This window comes from Eubalaena glacialis, chromosome 12 (assembly GCF_028564815.1).
Source record: "Eubalaena glacialis isolate mEubGla1 chromosome 12, mEubGla1.1.hap2.+ XY, whole genome shotgun sequence".
Classification (NCBI taxonomy): Eukaryota; Metazoa; Chordata; class Mammalia; order Artiodactyla; family Balaenidae; genus Eubalaena; species Eubalaena glacialis.
Genome location: NC_083727.1, coordinates 28,703,357 through 28,711,484, shown reverse-complemented (window position 1 = coordinate 28,711,484; position 8,128 = coordinate 28,703,357). Strand labels below are relative to the sequence as shown.

At 37.4% G+C, this 8,128-nt stretch overlaps 1 non-coding gene across 1 annotated transcript; it reads left to right on the top strand.

The window, feature by feature from the left end:
* The first annotated feature begins 3,122 nt into the window (after positions 1–3,122).
* On the top strand, positions 3,123–3,229 carry LOC133102696 (U6 spliceosomal RNA). Its single transcript, XR_009703047.1, has one exon. It is a non-coding gene; the product is annotated as a U6 spliceosomal RNA (small nuclear RNA).
* The last annotated feature ends 4,899 nt before the right edge of the window (positions 3,230–8,128 follow it).

Below are 8,128 nucleotides of genomic sequence, written 5' to 3'. Positions count from 1 at the left end.
TTATTATTTTTAACAATGCTAAGCATGAGCATATTAGATGATGGAAGAAATAGAAGGACATATGTTTGCACAAGAGTATTATAGATTTTGATCACCTTTCTTTAGTATTTAATCATGTGTTCATCTTTGGAAAATGGGATAACTACTTACCTTATAACTATGTTAATCAATGGATCCTGAGTTATCTCTAAGGTGCCGTGTACATGGTAGTTAAGAATACATTTAAGCCTGACTTGCCTGGGTTCAAATCGAAACTCTACATTTACTAGCTGTGCAACCCTAAGCAATATTCTAATCTTCACAGTGTTCTCACCTATAAAATGGGGATAATACTGGTACCTATCTTACAGGGTTGTTATAAGGATTAAATGAGGCAATAGAACGAAAGCACTTAGAATTCATGTCTATCATATAAAATATACTATATAAGTTTTTGCTGTAATTAGGAATTGTAACATAGACGAGTGACATTATTGTTTTTCTAAATTACCCCATACTTATAATCATGACTTTCAAAGGCATCATTTTTCAAATCCTTTAAGCAAATTAGTATCACACACATACTACTAAGCACTATGCTAGGAACTGTACTGTAACAGTAACAGCAACAACAACAAAAACTATGTGATATTCTCCCAGCCCTTAAGGGGATTATAGTCCAATTGGGATCAGGGAAGGAGAAGGTAAAAAATTATTGAATACCAAAACAAATTATTTGGGTACTAAAATAAGAAATCAGTATCTGTTCCAAGGGTGCAGTAGAAGGTCATTATGGATTCTTGATAATAACGTGATGAGAATGGTGTTTGAAGAATACAATGCTCAAAGACCTGAAGATTTTTCTCCCATATTCCCAGACTGAGTCAGTGGCAACATCATGTACTTGGGCACCCAGCCAGAACATTGGGAGTCCAGTCAATCTTCAAATCTTGTGAGTGTGAGAGCCTAAAGATCTTTGCAAGGCGCTTTCTACACGGAAGGCAGTGCCCTCTCTTCTGTAAACTAGGAGCATGGCCCTCCATGTCCCCATCACCATGCACCCCACCACCCCACCAAACTATATCATCTCTTATCTGGGCTATTGCAATTGCCTCCTAGTCTCCCTGCTGCTTTTGAACTCCTCAGATCAAACTAATTGTAAAATGCATATCTGACCATTCACTCACTCATTCTCAAATGTTTATTTCGTGCTTACTCTATACAAACTATTGCTGAGCAAAAAGTAGACAGTCTCCAAACATCATGAAGACATCATGGTGACAGACAATAACCAAACGATCCTCACAAACTAATGTTGAGTTTAAAGTAATGTTGAACATAACTTTCTAAGCCTCAGTATCCCTATATTTGAACAGGAGTAACCGAACCTACCTCACAATATTTTTATGAAAATAAAATAACTATTAGGAAAGGACCACAGAGTAGATGCTTGATAAACATTTACTTTGTTTTTGAAATCAAATGGCAGCAATTGGCCCAGAAGATGGAGCTAGAGATAGGGATCAGGAAGTCACTGGCAGAGGGTAATCAGAGAAAAAGCCATGAGGGTGAATGAATGCGCCAAAAGAAAGAGAGCTAGTCAGAGAAAGCTCAAGCGCCAGTTCAGAGAGTGGTAGGAGGAAGAGGAACCTTGGGAAGGAGGCTAAGAATTTGTAAGAGAGGGAGCAGAAAAACCAGGGTCTACTGTCATTAAATATTAAATGACTTTGTGGGAAAGATTTACAAATTGTCTTGCATTTGTTTTATTTTCAGAAGTACCTGCTCTGCCAGGTTATTTAGAAATAACTACCAAGTTACAATATGAAGGACAAAGATGTAAACATCTTCAGTTATATCAAGAAAATGATCAACCCTTAGCTGGTCTAGCAAGCAGTCAACTTTTATTCAACTCAAACAAGTGGGGGAGGAGACCAGTCTAAACTAATGAAAACTGTGAATTATATTCTTCAAATAAATGTAATTTTGTTCTTTCATATCTATACGATGAGATTCTCTTAGGCCAAAAAGAGCATTGGCAAGTAGATACTTTTACAGACTTGCTTTCATAAATAAGAAAAATTACTTTAGTAATATATAAAGAATACTTAAATAGATGATATCAGACTACATGCTTGAAAAATGTGTTTTCTCAAGTAGGTTAATTATATCCTTGCAATCTTTTATACTATTTTTTGCTTACTGAATCCACTTAACATAAATAGGTCGAAGACATCTTTATCTTAATCCCATGTCAACTACCAAAAATTCCAAATTGGCAGTCCAGAGTAATGAGCTTTTACCATACATAGTGCTCAAGCTATCATGAGAATATTCTTCTCTTTGAAAATCCAGGTATATTTAAGCTATTTCTTTCTAGATCAAAATTTCAAAGGCTAACTGATCTTCTTGAACCAAATAAATGTATTTAATTTCATTAATGTTTTCTCTTACAAGAATACAGTTTCTGTGCTAAGGAACTCTTCCCTTTATTCTGCCCTACCTCCCACCACTGCAGGGCACACCTGGAGCATTACATTCAGTTTTGAGCATCACATTTTAGGACAAACTCCATTAAAATGAAGCACACTTCAAAGAGAATGAGACTTGGAACCATTTCATATGAGAGATAATTGAAAAAACTCGGAGGCTTGGTCTGGAGAACAGATGACATGGAGAAACAGAGATAATAATACCTCTTTCCAACTATCTGAAAGGCTAGGTGCATAAAATACACTGACCTTGTTATTTTCTTCAGCTTCAGAGCACTGATCTTCAAACTTATGTGTGCAGGGGGAGCTTATGAAAGCATATGAAAGCAGGGATCAGAGCTCCATAGCCACCAGCTGCCATTCAAATGGCCCTGGGTGGAGGAGAATCAAGGAACTACATTTCCACAAGAACCACAGGTGACTCTGATGCAGGTGGTCTACACAGCACACTTTGTGAAACACTGCTTTGTAGGGTGAACAAGAATCAGTGGGCCAATATCACAAGGAGACAGATTGCAGCTCAATATACAAAAAAGACCTTCCTAAGGATTACAGCTTCTCTGAAATGAAAAGACTTGTCTCATATGGTTGTACATTCCCATCACTGGTGGGTTCCAACCAGATCCTGGGTGACCGCGGTAAAGATGTCACAGAGTGCTTGTTTTGACAGCACATATACAAAAATTGGAACAATACAGAGAAGATTAGCATGGCCCCCGCACAAGGATGACACGCAAATTCATGAAGAGTTCCATATTTTTAATCTGGGACTAGCCTGTTCATACGTGAGGAAGAAGGCCAATGATATTCTAGATTACAACCCTTCCTTTCATTATTAGTAGACAAATTAACTAGTGTTATTTTAAAAATAAAAATTTGAAAAGAATATTTTCTTTTCTACTCTGCACCTCTCACATACTCTGTATCTAACATTTAGCCACAGATGCAGACATTCTGTGGGCTACATTTATACTTCTGTATCAAAATGCTAAGCAAAGCGAGTTACATCAAGCTCTCAGCTCACATGTTTTAAAGGAAATAATGTTCTCAAGATATAGTCAGATTTACAATTAACATTATAGTTTACTAAGATCCTATAATACATACCATATTCTAAAATAAAATTTCAAGAAATGTATGGAAAAGTAAAACTACTAATAAATTTATTCATGATAAACTAAGACATGAAAAAATTTAGCAATATGAATTCAGTTATCCCAAAAAAAGGCCTGTAGGACACTGAATCTAGATACGTTTTTTTAAAGTGGCTCTTGAGCATTTGCCCCATATTTATGCAAACATATAAGCTTTTAAAGTAAATACCAAACATTTCAGTCAAATATTACTTAATGATTTTAACCTCCCCTCTATCTAGTTATTTGAAGATATTTCCTAGTGCCTTCTACTACCAAAAAAAAAAATTGTTAATCTTTTTTTTTTTTTACTTAAAAACTCTTGATAAATGCTTTTGGCTCTTGAAGGACAGTTATCATGAAAACATTTCATTTCCTACACTGTATACTGCCATGATGATCTATTCCTGTTTCTGTATTAAAGAGGCTGCTAAACGTTATTGAAAGTACAATTTGGGTAAATAATATTGAAATGTTGATGTTCTGCAAACAAAGAATCTCCAACGTTCTGTCACTGTAATTGCAGCTGATTTTTTTTTTAACCAGTGGGTTTCCCACTCCTATCCCAAGTCTACCAGCAATCAAATCAATTAAAAATCTCACATCACCTGCACCTTTGTCAGCTTACCAACTATTAATAGTCAAGTCCCTTTAACTGTAAGCAAATAACATCTATCTCGATACATTGTCTTGTATTATATCTAAATGAAATAAAGAGGGAGGAAGAATATCCTAGAGAGTAAACATGGTATTTTGAGGGGAAATAAAGTACTATGTTCTTTAATTTAAAAAAAAAAAAAAGGTGTCACAGAAATGAGCATTCAACAAACAGATGGTTGTCTGCATGGAAGCAGAGAGTTTCAATTGCTGATGAGATTGTTTAATTCTGGATTTGTTAGATAAAGATGCCAGTTCTGACTATTACCTTTTATATAGAAGTTACTTGGCAGTGAGATGAACAAGAAAGCAGGGGCTGGAATGACTCCTGTTAATTTTGAAACAGAGAGAGTAACTGGTCAATTAACTGTTTTTCCTTGAAGGACCCTAAATTAAACTATAATTAGAGGGGAAATGTTAGAACATTTTATCCTAATTTTTTAATGATGCATTATCTTTGCTACAAGATGAATTCTCAAGACTTGAGAATTTAGCATTGTGTGGACCAAAGATGGTAAGAAACCATGAGTGACACAAGTATCTGGAATAAAGAACTAGGATGTGGTAGCAGGGAGTGTATCAGACACATGTTCCACGGGGAGGGGGAAGCAAAGAGATGGAAGGGAAGGAAACAAGGTAAAAAAGTATCTTTTATATTTGTGTTTCACTGATTTTTCTTTCCAAATTTCCATTGCCAGCCTTAAATTTACTACAAGCCAAGAGTTCAAAGTCAAAATTAATTGCTCTAAAAAGAATGAAAAAGAAACAGGAAGAGAAATGACATCTTTTCACATCCTGAACAAGCCAATTGTGATATTGATAGGGAAAGGGGACTGATTCATATTAGGTCAGATGTGATGGGAAGCCAATAATGAGACATTAGTTCCATTTGTGGTTTGGCTGTGTGAACTGCCAAGCTACAGGGTGTGAGAGCAAGCTGACGGCCCAGATTCACGCCCTTTCCTTATATGACATAAAATGTCCTTCATCTGTAGGGCAAAAGTACATCCTGTTTTACAAATAGAAATAAAAGTCTAAAAGAAGAAGGGCATCCATGTATCTCTTCATCTGAGATTGAGGAAAGCTGTGCTGGTCAACTGAAGGCCTTTCTGTGGAGGTAACATTTGAGTTGAGCTCTAAATGACCGAAAGAATCCTGATATTTGAAGACCGCAAGAACCACTTATGAGGCAAAGGGATCAGTCCATGCAAAAAACAAGGGCTTGCCTCAAACATACAAAAAATTAGTTTGCTGAGGAAGCAGCAGCTAGTTTCCAGCATTGGGAACATTGGGAAGAATCCAGATTCCAAAAATATGGCTCTTATTGTCCCGGTGGCTATAAAGCGATAGCCAGGGTGGCCACTAAAGATGAAAGAGCCACCATGTTAGGTTCTGAGTGACACAGAGAGACCACTGGACCAGCACACTGACTGGAGGGGACCCATGGAGATTCTTGCCTTCCTAACAGCTGCCTGGAGGGCCAGCTAATATAATTCAGACATAAGGTGGAGTTACAACCCCACTGGTCGACATTGACCAATGAAAGACAGGAGATAGGAAGGGGCCAGCAGATAAATTGCTTGCTCGTCCCTCTCTCTGAGATCCTGTTTCTAGATGCTTTCCTACAGCTCTTGGAGAGGTCCTGTGAGACCATGGTACCTGTAAACTGTGGCCCACCCACTAGCACACTTGGATTTCTCTCCCTATTTTCCTACCTTTTACTAAATTCCTTTTCCTCTCACCCCTCTTTCCTGGGGTTTCACTTCCTAATAGAGTTAATCCCGAAGCTTTTGCCTCAGGCAGTTTCCTAGAGGATATAGTCTAAGATGCATATATGAATTCATTTAATCCTCACAGAAATCTCATGAGTCAGGTACTATTAATATCCCCACGATATAGATTTTAAAAAACTGATTGCAGAAGTTATGTAACTTGCCCAGAGTCATGAAGCTGGTGAGTGGACCAGCTGAGCTGATCTGGCTCTACAGCCCCTGTGTTCTACTGTCATGTAGATGCCGGTCACATTCAAGGGACATTCGAGATGGGTCTGCAACGGCTCATGTAGAGAAGGAGGCTGCTACTCTCACGAAGTGATGCCTGGGGCCCACCTCGCTAGATTCGTTGTACTGGAAAAGACGAGGCTTGACCGATTAGCTAGTCTTCATCAGCAATATCATTAACCACTTACCAGACATCTATTCTGTGAGAGCACTGTTCCAGGTACTAAGCAACCCAAGTAATCAGAGATGACCTCGACACTCTAGAGGCTGGGGAAAACGGAGCCCAAACAGAAAAGCTGGGCGCAGACCAGAATAAGGGGGGGTGAGGCATTTGCCTTGGGTGCAAAATTTAAGGAGGCCCCCAAAACTCAGTAATCTAGAGAAATCATGTTTTAATGAAATAATTGTTTAAAATCTTAATTAAGGTAAAAAATGTCATGACGAACAAAATATCAAAATTTTAAATGAAAACAAGATCAGTACCAGAGCCCTACCAAGCCATGTTGGAGCCTGAGGCAAAAGACATAATCAGTAATACTGATCCTTTTCCCCAGTCCAGTCCTGTAGAGAAGGATAAATTATTCAAGGTGTATACGTTCATTTCTTTGGCCCTCAGGGCCATACTCAACCCCAGAGTAGAATCAGGACTCTTTTTTAATAACTTCAGTGTACAGACCTAACTAATACACACACTTGAATGTTTTATACAAGGACTAAGATGAACAATAACAATCCTTGCCCAGTATTGCACTCTCCTACAGCCAACGTAGGGACATTAAATAATATTATTTAGAATTAAAATTATTTTTAATTATTCCTATCTTTGAAAATGGGGGAAAACCCACTGTTTTCTTATTAAACATTTTTTTAAACCTTAGAGTTAAGTAAGAAATATGATTGCAGGTGATGGAAAATGCCAATGTTCAATAACTGTTCAGTAATGTGCCGTAAATGAGGAAACTGAAAATAGATTATAAGCGCTAGTTTATTATCTTTATATTTTTATTCTATTCTATTATAATGAATGATAGTAGTTAATATGCAATCATTTAAACTTTCAAATTACAAAACTAATTTAAATTTACAAAACTAGAAATTCCTAACTGAAAATTACAAAATTATATTCCATTATATGTGCTAACTTTGAGATAAGCAGGTGAGAAAATGTTCTTCTCTGCCTATGGCGCCTACGAAGAATTGTCTTCTGGGGTGGGAAAAAAAAGATTCTTTGAAGGATAAAATTCTACTTGAATTGTTGTACTGTATTCAAATAGATCAAAAACCTTTCTGTTTAGGCATGGATTTCCTAAAAGGGGGCAGAACGAGGAAAAGGCTTATTTGCAAGCTGCTCCACTGATGAGCTGGGGATGGGAGCACACATGGAGAAAGGGAGGGAAATTCCCAGCTCTGGAGGACAGCAGAAGGGAATACCCGCAAAAATCAGAGATACCTTGGCATGGATTTAACTTCCTCTTCCTAAACTTGCTGAAACACTTCTTCAAATCAAAACAAAATATAACAACAACAAAAAACCCTTCTTTCTTTTACAACTGAACAACAGTGATAATTGTGAGACTGCTAACCGTACTTTCCCAGCAGGTCAGGCTGTAACTTGATTTAACTGCTTTTGCACTGGGACAAACGAAGAGAAGGCAACTCTCCTTTCCATCCCCAGCCTCAGTCTGGGATTTGCCAATTTTTATAAATATGTCACATTGTTAGCACTTTCTTATTACTCCTGTAGCCTACAGTCATTCTGAAGTCCTTTGGCTTTTCTTCTTAACCCCTTTATTTATATGCCATGTAACTAATACAAGTCTTGAAATCACCAAAGAGATAAACTTTCCTCTCATAATAAATAACGGTTGGG